Genomic DNA, 17,994 nt, shown 5'->3' on the forward strand with positions numbered 1-17,994 from the left:
TTAGGATTGTAAATATTTTTTACAAAGTACTTTTTCCAAGAAAGGGAGGCAGAATTGCCGTTGGGAACTAACGTCATTAAGCAGGAAAGCACCAAAGTGTAGCAAATTTCAGGGACAGGGTTAGCCCATGATGAGCAAATGAGAGGAAAGGTCAGGGACCAAGAAGGATACCAGGTAAGGTGCAAGTTTGGGTTGGGTCTAGTTTCTTGAGGGCAATGGGGAATTCCAACTTGCGCCGTAGAGGTAGTTACTGTGTTTAAAGGAGTCTTGCCAGGCTGGACAGATGGGGCTCTGTGCAAATCTCACCATACGGAGTGCACGTTCTCGATGTTCTTTATTTTAACTTATTGGTAGGGGGCAAAGCAGAGCTTTCTGTTTCCTGTGGCTCCGTAGAGGTGACATTGCCACGTGTCAGCCTACATTGTTTACACAAACACATGAGCCCCGCTGCTACTCTCCCCTGAGGGAGCATAACACACAGCCAAGTTCACAGTTTTAGTTTGGGGTTTGAGCTGCCTATGAACACCAGCCAGCACTTGGGGTCCTACACAGGAAGAAGGCAAAACCATAAAATGAGAGGCCAGAGATCTGAGGTTGAATTCCAGACCTGCCACTTAACAGCTGGGTGGCAAGTTACCTAAGTTCTCTGAGTCCCTTTCTTCTAGAAAATGAGGCTATAATCAGACCTCAAAGGAGTGTGAAGATTAAACAGGATGTAAAGCACCTGACACAATGGCTGGCGGGTAGCACCTGCTCATTTCACCTGTTTTGGAGGAACACCATTCAGGATATCCTTTAGACCACAGAATTAGATGCCACATTTGAGAACCTAAGAGAAAGTATGGAAATTTCAATGATACTCTCCATAATTTACTTTCAACTCCAACCTTAGAATCCTGACCATCTGAGGAAAAGTAGAATATTCAACCTTTAACCAAGGGCTTTGGAACCATGACTCCAAACAAACCGAAGCAAAATCCGACTTGGATGTCTTGTTTGTTTGTTTGTTTGTTTGTTTGTTTGTTTGTTTTAGTGGATTTTATGGAGAAAAAGATATAAATAAATGAAGATCTTATTCCAGTACAACATTCTCTAAAATGACTCTGTGGAAAAGGCAGCAAGTAAAAATCTTTAGGCAATATTTAATTTCCTTGACATTAATTCACCTAATGTGAATATATTCACCTAGTGTGATATAGCTGATTTCAAAATATTTTCCCAAATATTTATCCAAAATCATTAAAGGCAAACACAGCCAATGTTTGTGCAAAAACTCACCTCTTCTCTTACAGTTTTGGACCTTTATAAAGATATTTCATACAAAAATAAAGATGCCAGGGTTAACTGGCTAATATTTTAGCCAGAGAGTCAGAAAGATTGAGCATAAATCCAGGAATTTTTTTCCCCCTTTAGTTCTCACATTCTGTAAGAAGTAAATGATTTCCAAGATTTACCACCAGAGGGCACTGCTGCAAAAGTGAGTCACAACGTCCCATAAAGTGTATTTGGTCTTGTAATCACCAAAATGTTGCCCTTTAAACAAAATGTCCCTTTTATTTGAGCAAAACTTTGAATACAAATATCTCACGCTAGCATCTACTGAGAGCAGAATATCTAAGATCATGCAAACGCTGGTATAAACACAAATTATTCCAGAATAGTATCCTTCAGTGTTGTCACCGTCTTGTTAAAAGTAGAAGTGCATAACATGAAAAAATAGGGTGGAAGCAAGCATGTGTTCAGAATAAGCAGGACTCATCTCTTGGGCTCATTTCTGCGTTCCTCCAGTTCTCACTGTGTACACCACTCCTTTGGGCTTAGTGCCTAATAACCTCCACTGTAGTATCTATCCAAGATCTGTGTTTGAATCCCAGCTTTACCACGTAATAGGTTTTGTGACCTTAAGAATATCTCTAGGCCTCAGTTTTCTCCCCTGTAACATGGGAATAGTAACACTTACCTTGCAGAGCTGTGGTAAGCTGTAGGAGATTATGCTTATAATACATCCTGGATGCCTAATTCTTTTACTAGGATTATATAGGAGATTCGCGCACACAAATAAATACTACTGTTATTCCTATATGACAGACACGAAAACTAAGGTTGAATAACATGATCAAGGTCACAGAGCTCATAAGTAGCAAAGAGTTGGACAAAGCTCATATTATCTTTACTTTCTACACTACTTCTCCTTGGAGGGTAGAGGATGGGTGGGTGGGTATTGCATAGTATGCTTTGCTGTACCTCCAAGACTGACAAACATAGTTGGTACTCACATGCTGGTGGAGATGATGAATAGGCGTACGTAGCAGCTTCTTTTAAAAATGAGATAAAGGGGCGCCTGGGTGGCTCAGTTGTTAAGCATCTGCCTTCGGCTCAGGTCATGATCCCGGGGTCTTGGGATCGAGCCCTGCATCGGGCCCCCTGCTCCGCGGGAAGCCTGCTTCTCCCTGCTTGTGTTCCCTCTCTCGCTGTCTCTCTCTCTGTGTCAAATAAATAAATAAAATCTTTAAAAAAAAATAAAAATAAAAAAATAAAAATAAAATAAAAATGAGATAAAAATACGATTTGCTCTGAAAAATCAGAACTTTACCAAAGCAATGTATTGTGACCATTACTATTACCATCATTATCCTTATGATTAAATGCATGACCGGCTTGGCAGATTGGAGGGTAATGAAATGCAGAGACTGTAATTCAGTCTAAAAGATGCCATATTTCCAGGAAAGAGAAGGAAAGGGAGGCCAGGCTGGGGCCCAGCTGGGGCTCGGAGATTTTGAGCAGAGAGAGAAGCTAGGCCCGTGCAGGGACAGAGACCGAGGGGAACACTGGGACACTCACAGGTAAGCTGGTCCAGGGCCCAGCAGATAGCCACACCTGGCTCAACCACACCTCCCCAGCAAGACCCAAAGAACGGGGTGAACCTGGAGTGGCTTCATCTTTTGCTCCTGGTCTGTATGTGCCCCTCCCTGCCCCTGCCCCCATCACGGTTCCTTGCAATCAAAGACCATGTCTAGCCCATCTTTATATTCCCAATGCTAGGCCTAATAGCTTGCTCAGGAACTCTCTACAGCCTGAAAAATTAAAGGCCCCACACTCACCACCACCACCACAGGAAGAGGCTTTTGCCAGCATCCGTCCTGAAGCATCAGCGTCAAGTGCTTTTAGCCACAGCGCCCTCAGAGCTCTGGCACCAGACTTTCCTTGCAGTAAGAAGCACAGGCCTGCCGCTGCAGCAAGCCAGACAGAAGCTAATTACAGCCACTTGAACCTGCCGTGACTAACGTGCTTATTTAATTTCACATGTGTATTTGTTGACCTACAGAAATCAAATACAGCAGCCTCACAGGCCAGGCCACCCCCGGGGCCCTAGGAACCATGTCTGTGTGCACAGAAATTACGTAGGCCCACCTGGGCGGGGGTTGGCTTGCCTGGTGATACCTGGAAGAGCAATTCTCGTTGACTGCCCTTGGATAGCAGTAGCTTGTGCGAATATGTTTGGATTCAAATGGCCATTGCTGCTTCTTAGACAAGAGCCTCATTCGGAAAGGGGCAGAGTCAGCCCTTGGATCCGGATCTCACCCTAGAGCCCCCAGTGGGAGCTCTTTCTGCCACTGACATCGTTAGGGGGTGAGCTAACTTAGTGCCTCAGTTAATTAGGTTTCGTCATCTACAAAATGAGCTCATAAGTTCCCCTCTTTTAATAGGGAGGGAATGTTTTAAGGCAGTTTAAAAAAAAATCTGCCAAAGGCTTAAAAATTTTCCAAGCTGTCACTAAATGAATATACCTGTTACAGAAAGGATGCAAGACCTTTAAAAAAGATAGTGACAAAATCAAAACAAGATCCATTTCCAGTGTTTACTGTCATCAGTTACACCCACAAAGCTGGAAATGGAACTGTATCACATCTCATTAAAATACTAGTTACACACACACAAACACACACACACAAACACACACACACACACACCTTTACTAGCCTATAATTAATGGCAATTCCTTTCTGCAAGAAAGTGGGCAGGTCTGTACGGACTGAGCAGTGTGAAGTTAAATTCCAAGGTGTGATTAGTGCATTATAACTTCCCTGCCTCCATAAGCTGTTCCTGCCCAGTATATATCAGGAAATCCCTAAAGGATTCAGCAGGACTAGCAACAGATCTCACTGCTTTGTTGAATATCTCCAACACAGTCATTAGTCATGAGTCACACAGAACAATGAGGAAGTCATCCTAGAAGTTCCCTATCACGAGACAGAGAGGACTCTTTCTCCTCAGCAGCTTCTCCCCCATCGTAAGAAAAACCACAAAAGGTTCATGTGGATTTGATACTTTCACTTGAACTCGGGCAACCCATTTTAATTCATGTTTGCCTCGCTCAGAGTCACCGTATCAAGACCAAAAAGCGCTAGCAAGTATTTCTTCAAAAAGACTCATTTCCGCATGTTTCCATACACCACTAAAATCTTCTTGTGATTGTTACAGTTGGCCCTGAGGCTCACATATTTAGCAGCTCTGTGTGATGGGTTTATTACTCTATATACTGCTAAATCCCTAGACAGTGTCACTTAATTAAATGCAGAGAAGTCTTCATGGATAGATTTCTAATTTACCGTTTCTATGCCAAGTCTCAGAGGTCTCATTTCCTTTCAGAAAATTCTACTGCCACAAAAAGAGAGATTAATGAAATCAAATGGCTATTATGTCTCCTAAGACTGCAACCCGCCTGTATCTGAACTCTGGATTTAGGGCATAGGTCAAAAGAGCACGTTGTCCAAAGGGAAAACCTCTTTCCTCCATCGACTTGAGCACCTCTCACATGCCAGCAAGTGTTCAACCCGTGAGCATTCTTGGATTCGAAAATTCCATATAGATATTGCAGGACTATTGGACCTGCAGGATTTAAAATCTTTACCAACACGTTTCTCCACTTCAGCCACCATCTTAGCAGAAATTCCCATAAAACTGATGAAAAAAAGTCAGTGTTGAGACCTTGTGAAAACATTAAGTCTTGTCATGGAAGAATGTATGTGGCGTGGTTAAGTCGTGGGGACAGTTCCTGCTCTGGTCCTCCTGTCGCGTTTCCTCCTCTTTTGAACAAACTGACAAGAATGTCTACTCTCTGGGGTGCAGTGTTGGACAGCTCAAAACAGAACATGAGCCCTGTTCCCCGTCTCACCCACATCTATCCCCCGACACAGCTTACCTTAGTCTGAGGGAATGAAAGATTTAGCTTTTGAAAAGACATCTTCAATAGAACAAAAGTTTGTCTCTTGAGCCTTCTATCGCCAGAGAGCCTTTCAACAACTAGCCTGTCTACAAATGTATAATGATTATTACTGTTTAAAATGACCATTCTGGGGTGCCTGGGTGGCTCAGTCTGTTGGGCGTCTGCCTTCGGCTCAGATCATGATCCAGGGTCCTGGGATCGAGCCCCACATCGGGCTCCCTGCTCAGCGTGGAGTCTGCTTCTCCCTCTCCACTGCTTGTGCTCTCTTGTGCACTCTCTCTCAAATAAATAAATAAAATATTTAAAAATAATAATAATAAATAATAAAATGACAATTCTGAGGTCCTATGATCCTGCTGCATCAGCCCACAGTCACTCAGAGTCTGTGTCCTGTGGATTCTGTTTCCACAGTAACTCTGACTACCCATTTGCTCTGTTTTCACTGCCCTTCCTCAGAGGAGGATTTCATCCCCTCTCATGGGGCCAGTCATCATCATCTCCTAACTGAGGTTCTCACCCACCTGTCCCTCACATCACACACTGCCATATTAGAACAGGTCCAGTTTTTGTCATTCCTCTGCTCAAAAACCCCCAGGAGCCCCCTGCTGCCCACCACTCTGCGATCTGCCATTGAGTCCTCTCCACAAGATGGTCCCCATTATCCGCCTTTCCAGACTTATCCTCCAGTGCCCCCCTTTATGTAGCTCCCTGTGATTTCCTACCTTCCACCATTTACTCTTAAGATTTCAAATCACCTTCCTGCCCCCATGTCTGCCTGTCAGAATCCTACTCCTCCCACCAAATACACACCAGAGATGATCTCATCCTCCTCTGAATCCTCATTGCCCTTTGCCCTTTCCTGAGGATGACACACCCTGCCCAGTTTGTGAGCTAGTAAGTGAATTTGCCCTAACCACAAATACCCTACTGTATCCCATGCAAATGTGTATTCTTAGAATACTTAGCACAGTGCGCTAAGCAAACACCAACTATTCGGGAAATATCAGCGGGTTCTATGGATTGATAATGTGTCCCCCAGAATCCATCTGTTGAAGCCTTAATCATCAGTGTGATGGCCCTTGGAGGTGGAACCTTTGGGAGGTGATTAGGTCATGAGGGTGGAGCCCTTATGAATGGGATTACTGCTCTTATAAGAAGAGCTACCACAAGAGAGATGATTGCTCTCTGCCCACCATGTGAAGACACCGCAAGAAGGCAACCAGGAAGAGAGTTCTCACCACACACCAAATCAGCTGGTGTCTTGATCTTGGACTTCTAGACTCTAGAACTGTGAGAAATAAATTTCTGTTGTTTAAGTCACTCAATCTATGGCATTTTGTTACAGCAGCCCAAACTGACTAAGACAAAGGGTCCATCCATGCAAGCAAACAATATACATTCATTTCGCTTTCAAAAATATTTAGATTTTTTAATTTTCATACTTGTTAATAACGAACTTAAAAATAAAGCATTGTGCTAAAAGACTTAATAGTATATGACACCATGCAAAATAAATACAACGTTTTGATCAACTGAGACACCTTGCCTGTAAGTGAGCACAATCCTGTGGATTTGACAGTTCTAATGTATAATATTGTGAATACTGATATTTAATATATCCCAATGATCGGAAGCCAGACTTATGTCTCCCTCTCCAATCCTTGTCCTTTTCCTCTCTGTAGTTTCTTTTTGGATTTTTTTTTTTTTTAATGCAAGTTGGTACTGAATTTTGGCACTTACAAACCTATCACTTTAAAAAGGGAGCTCAAAAAGTAATAAGCAGGCCCAGATTTGGGTTCAGTGCCCAAAATAAAATGCAATTTCTCTACTCTAATCAGATCCAACCAAATGGCCAGTCCAATATGCAACATATGTCCAGCCAACTGGTTGGAGTCCATGCATTTGCTTCCTTCTGCAGATTAATGAGATTATGGCATTGTTTAAAAGAAGCAGAAAATGCTAATTTGACATCTACCATGATATAGTTTACAGTTTAGGGGGTTTCTGCATTTTAAGACATTTTTAATTACTTTGGTATGCCGTGCCAATGAAGACCATATGCCCCTTCTTGTGCCTCCACGGCTGTCTCCATGGTCACCTGCACATTCCCAGGCAGTGCAGACTGTCGAGAACTTGTTTATCACAGCCTCTATCTAGAAGAATCAAAGGGCAGCCTTCTCCCTCCACTAATGCATGCACTTTCTAGTTAAAGCTGTCGCCGAAGAAAATAAAAGTCACTTCATCTTCAGAGCTAAAGAATTAACTGACCTGTAACAAAAACTTTGTTCAAAACCATAGGAGTTCACCTGGTTTTAAAAGAACAAGCCACATAGAGATAGGGGTACTCTCCCAAGGTACATTCCTCTGTGACTTGGAAAAACTGTGGAATTTTACTCACACGATGAACATTATCTACATTTAAAAAAAAATCATTTGTGGTTCTGCAACTTGTTACTGGGCTATGCGCTATATGCTGCCCCAGAAGTTTGCTGGGAATGATTGACGGGACATATGTTAACATATAGGCTATTATTTCATCCTTTGCAAATGCTTCTGAATACTCTCAGAAGCTTTAGCAAAGCAGAATTGTACTTCCCTCTTTCGATCTTCAGGGAAGTCGCATCCCATAATCATCTCCTTGTATACTGATGGACTTCACAAGGAGAGGGTGCTCAGGATGAAGGTCGGCACTATTTGTCTCTCCAAAGGCTTTCCTAAAAGCATATTTGGATCTGAGGATTAGAATTTAAAAAGTTATGCAAGTTAATTAATGAATAATAATGGTAGCTTGACACTATGAAGTACCTATATGTGCCAAATATTCTAATTAACTCATTTAACCCTCATAATCATACTGAGACAGATCCCATTATTATCTTACTTACAGATAAGGAAAGGGAGGCACAGAAATGTTAAGTAATTTGCCCAAGGTCGCCTAGCCAGAAAGTGTTAGATTCAGGATTCAAACTCTGGGAAGGGACTGCACCTTTACCCACTACACTATACTAAAAGAAAAAAAAAAAAAAAAATGAACAAAGGCAAGCATCCTGCTGAAAAGATAAAGATGGAGAGAACAAGCTTACTTTTCCAAATTCTCTTGAGCAATTATTGAAAACATTTTGTTTACCATGAAAGCATTTTAACATTTTAGGGTTCCAAAATATGAAATAATGGCAGGCAGATTTAGTTAAACATTGGCAAGATGGCAGCCCTCCGCTGAGGAGACGTGCAGGAAAACAATGCAAAACAATGCGCTAGCGTATGCACCTCGAATCCACCCGGTAAGAACACAAATGGCGGTGGAGAGAACATGAGCATCTTACCCTCTTCATCCCACCCAAAAACATGCTCCTCTTACAAGCTGGGAACCTGGTTCTTTCTCTTCTCATGTTTTAGGAAGGCAGCAAAAGCCTCCCAGATGCAGCTTCCCCACCCGCTGGAGGCATCCCGCTTGTTTCTTGCACTGATGTGCGGTGGGCAGAAATGCCAACCCCAGGAAAAGGGGTGGAAAGCAGTCAAGAGGCAGGAAGGCTGTCATAGAACTGTTCCTGGGTGCTAGCGTCTCCCACCTGTCCCCAGGCTGAGACACACCCTCTTCTGTGCTATTGAAGGTCCTGGGGAAATAAAAAATGGAAAGCCTGTGGGGGCTGGAGGTAAGGAGAAGAGATTGGTAGAAAACCACAAGTGAGTCTCCACCTCTTCTTCTCCAGTATGTAGACTGTTTTCTGGCAATGTGGGCCAGTGGTCATGGGATGAGCTTCCAAATTAGATAGAACCTCATTTCCAATCCCAAGTTACCACTTTCTGGTCATGAGACATTGGACAAGTCACTTAACCTGCTCCTACATTATTCAGGCCACCACTACCTTCATCCTCTGTCTGGTTGCCTTAAAATCAAGTCCAAGCTTTTTATGATAATGCTTAATATCTGGCCACTGCTCACCTCTCCAGCCTTATTTCTAACTCCAAATCCATATTCCAGCCAGAATTAACTTTCAAGGGTCATGGTGGTTCTCACCTTTGGCCTCTGCCTACTCTGTTCCCTAGAAACCCCTTCCTTCCCCTTCCCCCCACCCCCTGCCTTTTTTTTTTTTTAACCTACCAACTCCTACTCGTTTTTCAGGATGACACTTCCTCTAAGATGCCTCTCGGACTGTCTTCTGTGTGCTTGCCCAGCACCTAGTGCTTACTCTATGGAGCACTTCTAAACCAAGTGTAACGGGTTGTTTGCTCCCCCGTATCTCACTGTACAATGAGCTCCTAATGGGCACCCTCCTGCTATAAACTTCAACAGCACCCTTTGAACAATCTCTCTTACCTCTTTTATGTTTCTCTTTCTTGCTAGATTGTAAACTCCATAGGGGAAGGACTATATGTGTCTTGTCAATGTCGTATCCCTAGAGCCCAGCACAGTGCTCAGCACATAGCACAAAAGCAATAAATATGGTTGACGAAATGAATAAACAAACCTCTCTGAACCTCCATTTCCCCATCTGTAAAGTGTGGGGGAACAACAGTCATCTCAAGAAGCATGTGAAAATTCCGTGAAATAGCATGTACAAAGCACTTGACACGTGGTAGGAGTCAGTAAGTGGCAGCTAAATATTGATCACTCAGGATACAGCCGCATGGTTCCACTCACCGTGTAGGTCTAGGGGGGAAAATGTGCATTCAGCAGGTTGCTCACACCCCATTCAGAAATATCACTATCGTTTTCCTTAAAAAGCTCTAGAGAGGAAGCTACACCTCTCCCTCTAGCAATTAACTGTTTCTCAGCCTTCTGTTAGTCAATCAGTCAATAAGGATGTCTTCATGACCAATATAGGCTAGATATTCAGCTACACTATTCATGCACTTATTTGATATCCAGGGTAACAAACCATTTCCAAGAGTATTCGTGATCTTTTTCACCTGTTCTCTCTTGCACTCTCTTGCTCTCTGTCTCTGTCTCTCTCTGTTTCTGTCTCTGTCTCTTTCTCTTTCTCTCTCTCTCTCTCTCTCTAACACACACACACACACACACACACAGAGGCTCTAGGACACTACAAAGTTTTTGAAGGAGAGAGTTAGTCAGATCCACTGAGGCATCACCCAGGGCCATCTAGGGGCTGAGGCAGAGGGACAAAGATAGAAGAGAAAGGAGCCATGCTCTCTGGGAGTTCACGGTCTTCTGATAGAAACCCGCACCTAAACAAATAACTCCACAACCTAGTAAACAGACTGGGGAAAATGCAGGGTAATACTAAGGGAGCCCAGAGGAGGGAGCTAGAGCACAACCTAGTCAGACCTTAAAATGGCCTTAGAAGCAGGCTTTCTATTTCTGACAGGATGACTCCGTTGGCTACACCTTCAGCCCACTTGCTCTCATTCTGTCCTCTGTGAAGATGGAGAACAGTTCATCAGCATCTTCCTCATAATAACGGCCTTAATCCATCATTAAGGCCAGCTCTAATGAACACAGAAGTCACCAAGGACATGGTCCTGGTCTGAATATTTCACTGTCACAAGCCTACAAGACAGGACTTGGAATCTGTCCAGTTGAATTATCAGGAGCTTTCTGGACACTTGCTCTTCTAGCCTTTCATAGATAAGCTCTTTGTAGGTGGTTGTGTGAAAATATCACTCTGTTTTTTCCCCTCCTGAGGGCTACTTCAAGTGCTAACTTGGGCTTCAGAGCGCCCATGTACTTTATTTTGTGTTTTGAAAAACAGGGCCCAACCGAGATTCAGAATCATTATTAAATGAAAAGAAAAAAAGTATGAATTAGAAGTGCAGTAAAACTCATGTTTCTGTCTTCCTAACGAGGAAGGACACATTTCTTTCTGTTCTGAGCATGCTTTCAGAGGCAGGCACATGGAGGAATCCGTTGCCAGAGACAGCCTTAGGAACAGGTGGCAGAACAGTCCTCGAACAGCTGTGAGCTGGGTGCTCAGAAAGCCTTCTTTGACCAACTCCCTCTTCTACAAGTTCTGCTCTGAACACCAGAGTCCCCACCATGGGGAGCCTCCCAAGACACAGAGCACTGTTATCAAGGAAGGATAACCTTGTTTTTAGTTCCCAGGGACCCACATTTCTGATAGCCACTAAATACCACCCACAATATATCCAGATAATGAGGGGCTGGGCCACAGCCTGTTAAAATGTAGGCAGAGGGATATGTTGGCAGCATGGGGTGCCCTCAGCTCCAACGGGCCGGTGGTACAAGGACACTGGTCCCTGGAGGAGTGGATTCATTCGCTAGGGCTGCCATCACAAGATGCCACAGACTGGATGACTTCAACAACAGAGATTTATTTTTTTTCACAATTCTGGGGGCTATAAGTTGGAGATCAAGGTGCCTGTGGGGTTGGTTTCTTCTGAGGCCTTTCTGCTTGGCTTGTAGATGGCCATCTGCTCTCTATGTCTTCACATGGTCTTTTCCTCTGTATGTGTCTTTGTCCTAATCTCCTCTTCCTATAAAGACACCAGTCGATGTCCTCATTTGATCTTAATTACGTTTTTAAAGACACTATCTCCAAATATAGTCACATGCTGAGGTACTAGGGGATAGGATACAATATATGAATTTTGGGGAGACACAATTCAGCCCATAACAAGGAGGAAAAGAGGGATGAGACTAGGAATCCACCAGTGTGGGCGCTAAAACAGGTTTGATCCTGAAAGCCTAGGGGCAGGAGTGAAGGATTTCAGCCACCACTTCTCTGCTAATGATTTCCAAACCTCATCATCTGGTTATGACTTCTCTCTCTCTTCCAGTTCCACATTTCCAATAGCCTACTGGACATGTGCCACCTGATGACCTGCCAACATCTTCCACACAGGAACACTCAATGTGAACTCTGTGTCTGATTTCTATTATTTCTATTACCAAACTTCCAGGAATTTTTTATCCTTTCCCTCTATCTCACTAAGGCCTCTCTTTGTTCTTGCTTTGTCATGTCTCTTACATCCATTCCCTTTCCTGGAGCTGATGGCTATCACATCTCCTCCAGCCATTATTATCTGGACCACTGAAAACATCTCCCAACAGCTCTCCCTACCTTCAGGCTCTCCTCCCACCAACCTACCCACACATACTATTCTTGGATCAACCTTTTTAAACACTGCTTTCACCAGGAATCTACCTCTGTTCTAAAACTTTCCATGGCTCCCTGCTATCACAGGAGAAAATCTTAACTATATAACCCAGTATTCAAGCCCTTCCAGTCTGGCCCCTTCGAGTCTGATAGTCCACTCCTTTCCTGAACATTCTAGAAAAAAAAAAATGGAAACGAATGAACACCCCTACACAAACCTTACATTCCATAAGACGACAAGTAAACCACCTTATTTACTGTCACCTTGCAATCTGTCATGTATATACTCATGTGTCCAACATTTTCCCCTCTACCTGGTCTACATTCAACCTTTCTTTTAGTCTCAACATCAGTCCTGCTTCCTTCATTCCTACCTTTCCTGCTTACTGAAAATATCTTATTTCACTCAATAGCACTTACTGTCTGTAGTAACCCATTTAGCACATAGGTATAATACCGTTCCGTATCTTTCACTATCTATTCCTGTGTGTTATCTAACTTCACGATTGCATGTGTGAGTACGCCTTATTCCCCACACTCCACAAGGGCAGGCACCATGCATTATGCCTCTTTGCAATCCTCATAACAGACTAATAATAATAAACAAAACGTTCGTTGAGTGTTTACCACGTGCCAGGCTCTGTGCTCAGTGTTTTCTAGCATTATCTCGTTCAATTCAAACAACAAGGTAGGTACTATTACTATCCCTATTTCACAGATGAAGAGATTGAGGGTCAGAAATGTTGTGTAACTGGCCCAAAATAATTTAACTAGTAAGTGGCAGAACTAGGACTCAAACACAGGTCTACCGGACTCAAAGTCCCTGCTAATGTACCTTTCACGGAGAAAGTGTTGAGCATATGTTTATGAATTAATTAAGATTATGCCTGCCACCAAAGCAATTGGGATGTGTGGCCGGCAGACTAATGGCCCCCAAAGATGTCCATGTCTTGAACCTCAGAGTCCATGAATATGTTACCTTACATGGCAAAGGGGAATTCAGGTGACAAATGGAATTAAATCACTAATCAGAAGACCTTAAAATAGGGAGGTTATCCTGGATTATCTAGGTGGGCCCAATGCAACCACAAGGGTCCTTAAAAGTGGAAGAGGAGGGCGCCTGGGTGGCTCAGTTGGTTAAGCGACTGCCTTCGGCTCAGGTCATGATCCTGGAGTCCCTGGATCGAGTCCCGCATCGGGCTCCCTGTTCAGTGGGGAGTCTGCTTCTCCCTCTGACCCTCCCCCCTCTCATGTGCTCTCTCTCTCTCATTCTCTCTGTCTCAAATAAATAAATAAAATCTTAAAAAAAAAAAAAAAAGTGGAAGAGGAAAGCAGGAGAGAGTCAGAAGTGATGCAGTGTTAAGAAGAATTTGACCCGCCATTGCTAGCTTTGAAGATGGATGAAGGGGCCATAAACCAAGGAATATGGGCAGCCTCCAGAAGCTAGAAAAGGCAAGGAAATAGATTCTCCCCTACAGTCGCCAGGAAGGGGTGCAAACCCTGCTGACTAACACTTTCACCCAGGGAGACTTGTGTCAGCTTTCTAACCTACCAAACTATTAGATGATGAATTTGGTTGTTTGAAGCCACCAGATTTGTGGTAATGTGTTACAGAAGCGATATTGAACTCATTCACGGTGTCTAGATTCCCAGCTAACCCCAAATTGTCCTGATGAATGGGCAATGGTCTGGTGAAAGGTAAACAGGCTGCTCTCTATAGAACCCAAATAACTGCCTTCCTCCTGCATAACAATTCTTCATAGGCAGAAATTGTACCACTTCCAAAATCACCTGTTTCCTGGCCTTTCCCACCCTGTCTGTGCACTATTCTGAAAACGGCCTTACCAAGAAGGAAGGACATGAAACTCTGAGTGAAAGCCACATGTTAGTGATAGAATTCTCTCAGGAAGGTTATTATTACAATCAAAACATGTATGGTATCCTTTTAAAATATCATTACCTAGTGCTTTTACTCCCAAGCACTTCCCATATATTATCTCAGACACCTGTGCCAGCCCGTAAGTGGCATAGATGACAGTCTCAAGTGCACACCATGGTTTTTGGATTGCGGTTTTTGAGTCATTTCCAAGAATTTTATTCTTAAGAGGCCCAAATAGCACTGTAGAAAAAATGTATTTTTCAAAATAGCAGGACAACCAACCTTAGTATTTTTTTGTACTGTTGTAAATAAATGATATGCAGCTAGTAGGTGGCTTTAGTATAGACTCACCACCTCAGGCCCCTTTTCACGGGGCTGCCCTGACCCTCTGGCTTCTAACCTTTTTTTCTAGGGTCTTTAATCACGTCTGGTCTGCGGACACACCTGGCAAGGTGTTGGGAATGGGGGGCCTAGGACACATTGATGGGCTTGTTGCTGGGATCCACGCTCCTATTCCCCAATCCCTGTTCAGCTGCCTCTGATGGATTTCCCATAACCACGTGGACCCTCCCCACCCCGTCTGTCACTTCTCTTGTAAATCAATACTGGGTCCATTACATCTTAGCTAGGATCAGCTTGATGATGATGTGTCTATAGCTATCCCGTCTGTTCCAGGTACTTCACATACACATTATGATACAACATGCAGTTTAGCGCCGTGGGGAGAGCATAGACTTTGGAGCTAGACCACGTCGTTTCCAATCCCAGCCCTACCACTCCTCAGCTGTGTGGCCTTGGGTGCATTGGTTAACGTCTCTAGGACTCACTTTTCCCATCTGCGGAATGGCAATTTTAAGAGTACTTCTTTAGGAGGTTGTGAGGCCCGAGTGTCTAGAAGAGTCCTGCAACGTAGCCGGCACCACATGAGAAACGAGCGCAGTTCAGAAAAGCATCAACTTGCCCAAGGTCACATAAATTTACTGAGGGGCAGAGACAGGATTTGGGAGCCAGGTCATTTTGCCTGCAAGGCCAGGTACTTGCCACCCTGCTGCCACCATCTGACTTTTGTCCCTGACTCCTGCTGAACCAGCCGCGCGCACCCTCATGCTGCCCGTCCAAAGGTGAAGCAGGCGGCCTCCCGCGCCCGACCTCCACTCCGGGAGCTCCCCCGGGACGCTTAGAGAAAAGCAGCCATTGCGAGGCGCGCCCTCCCGCCCGCCGCAGGCGTGCCCTGAGGAGCAGCCGGCAGCCCTGCTCCCCGCCGGCCTCCCGGGCCCCGGCAGCGGCGCGCGGCCGAGGCGCGCGAGTCTCCGTCCGCGAGCGCACCCGGAAGCCAGCCTGGGAGCCGCGCGGGCGGTGCGGGCGCACAGCGCGCACCGGGGGCTGCCTGCTGCCCGGGGGCTGCCTGCTGCCCGGGTGCTGCCTAGTGGGAATCCCTCCCCGGCTGGGGAGAAAGGCAGTTGTTTGCCTCCTGGTGGAACGTTCCACTTGAAACTGTTCCACAAGGGCTGTTCTCGCCTCCGACTCGGGGAAGAACTGTAATTAACACAGCAACAAACGCCCACGACGCTAACTGGCAAAGGGAGTGTAACACGAGCCGCTTCTCCGACCGAACTGGGCCAATTGCTTTCCCTTCTTGCCTCCCCATTTGGTCTGTTTTGGTTCCGCAGTCATCCAACTGTGGCGTTTCTTAAAACATGTCAGTGGCTGGTGTTTGTGTTTGGGGTTGAACAGTTTCACACACGTCGCTGGAGACGGTGCTCAACCGGCGGCTGGGCTGGGTCCCGGCTTTCCGCGGCTCCGGGAGTGTCAGGTAGAAAAATGAAATGACTGGAAGAAGGGGGTGGAGATGAAGAAGGACGCCGGCCTCCTGCGACTGCCTGCAGTCGGGTCGGAACCCTCCCCCGGACGCGGACAGGTAAAACCGGTCTGCCGGCTTTCCGGGAGGGGCGGCGGGAGATGTCCCACGTGAGTCGCGTGGTCCGCCGGCCGCGGCGCTCCCCTGGCGGCTGCGCTCGGGCTCGGGCCGGGGGAGTAGGGGCAGGCGAGCGGCGCACGCCGCGCTCAGAGGCCAGCCGGGCGCGACTACGGGCGGGCTAACCTGGGCTGCTGACCCGGGTGGGGGCGCGGCCAGGGCTGGGGGAAGCGCTCGCTCCCTCTCTCTGGCGTCTTCATCGAAGGTTATCAGGGTCTGGTCCCTGATGCGGCCATTGCATAGAACCTTGCATCAGCCGAGTGTGATCCACGGACCAGAAGCCCCGGCATCACGTGGGAGCTTGTTACAAGCAGAAGGTCAGGCCCTGCCCCAGGCCTATTGATTCACAGTCTACTCTTTAACAAGATCCCTCGGTGATTTCTAGGCACACGAAAAGTTTGTGTTACGTATATACTTTTCTCTAAGGTCTTTTCATCTGCATCCTGTTGTGTCAACACATCACCTTCAAAATGTGCGGAAAAGGCATGGCTTTGGAGAAATGGAACCCTGCCCTCGGCTAAACGTCTGCGCCCCGTTTGATGCTTAACAGCAGCTCTCCCCTAATTACTGCCAAGGAGTGAAGAGTAGCGGGAAGGCAGAGCCCGCTCTAAGTCCAACTCAGAAGAGCTCGGAGATTAGGTGGGGAACCAAAACCCGAATAAGAACTAAGTAATTATACGAGATAATAATTCAAGAGGTTACACAAGGCAGAGTAACTCATATGAGCAGCTTAAACAGTATGTGCTACATATTTAGTGAATTCACTGTGCTAATTAGCTACCACCAATTTTATATGTGTATGTTCTCTCTATATACAGATGCATACATGTAAACAAATATATGTATATGTGTATATTATATATATAGAGAGAGAGACAGAGTATGTATTCTAACATGGTACCTCACACAGAGCAGGTGATCAATATTTATCACATCAATAGCTGGACCCTTTTACAACATATTCTCCTGGAAAAAAAAGAATTTTTTGTTTTAAACCAAACCAACGTGGATCTGTTCCAAAATAAAATGTATTACCAGTAACCAACAGTCCATTTAATCCATCTTTTAAAACATTAACTATATGCATACCTGGCAAAGATACATGGCCCCTATTTAGTAGGAGCCCAGAAGGGCCCAGCATGGCTTCTTCAAGAATCCTGCTAAGTCTTTTATGTCAGAATAACCCAGCATACCTTCTACATGTCCATTCAGGCCTCCCAGACCACAGTATCCTCATAGATCGTAGATTAACTTTTTTTCAGAGCTGTTTCAGTCTTATGAGTTATTGATCTGCAAGCCAAATATTTTCAAAGTGAGGCTTCACTGAATGGCCTGTAATAGCTCCAATTTATTCTGTCAAGTACTCAAAGTTTCCTAACTAGGCACTTAATCATGTGAGTTGTGCTTAGTGAATACCAGTGAGAAGCAGGGGTGGAGCATCCCTCATGTCTTGGTGGTTAGAAAGATCTTTACAATTTTTTAAAATTCATTTATTCTTTTTTTTCCTGCAATGTTTTGTTGGTATTAGCCCACCAAGACAGGAGGGATGCTCCACCCCTGCTTCTCACTGGTGTTCATTAGGCACAACTCACATGATTAAGTGCCTAGTTAGGGAATTTTGAGTACTTGACAGAATAAACTGGAGCTCTTCCAGGCCATTCAGTGAGATCTCCTTGAGATATAGGTAAAGAAGGGAAAGGATGCTTCTGTCTAGCACGATTCGGACAGCAATTGGAAAAAACCCATCTTTAATATTTGCACCCCAACCAAATTAAGGTTTTCAGTTTTACCAGTTACACTTGATTCATGATGAAAGTGTCTCAGAGCCTATCTGGAT

At 44.9% G+C, this 17,994-nt stretch overlaps 1 long non-coding RNA gene across 1 annotated transcript; it reads left to right on the plus strand.

Moving 5' to 3' along the window:
* Positions 1-15,420: 15,420 nt before the first annotated feature.
* On the plus strand, positions 15,421-17,202 carry LOC118524454 (uncharacterized). Its single transcript, XR_004911624.2, has 2 exons — positions 15,421-16,100; positions 16,584-17,202. It is a non-coding gene; the product is annotated as an uncharacterized LOC118524454 (long non-coding RNA).
* Positions 17,203-17,994: the final 792 nt, after the last annotated feature.

This window comes from Halichoerus grypus, chromosome 2, assembly GCF_964656455.1.
Source record: "Halichoerus grypus chromosome 2, mHalGry1.hap1.1, whole genome shotgun sequence".
Classification (NCBI taxonomy): Eukaryota; Metazoa; Chordata; class Mammalia; order Carnivora; family Phocidae; genus Halichoerus; species Halichoerus grypus.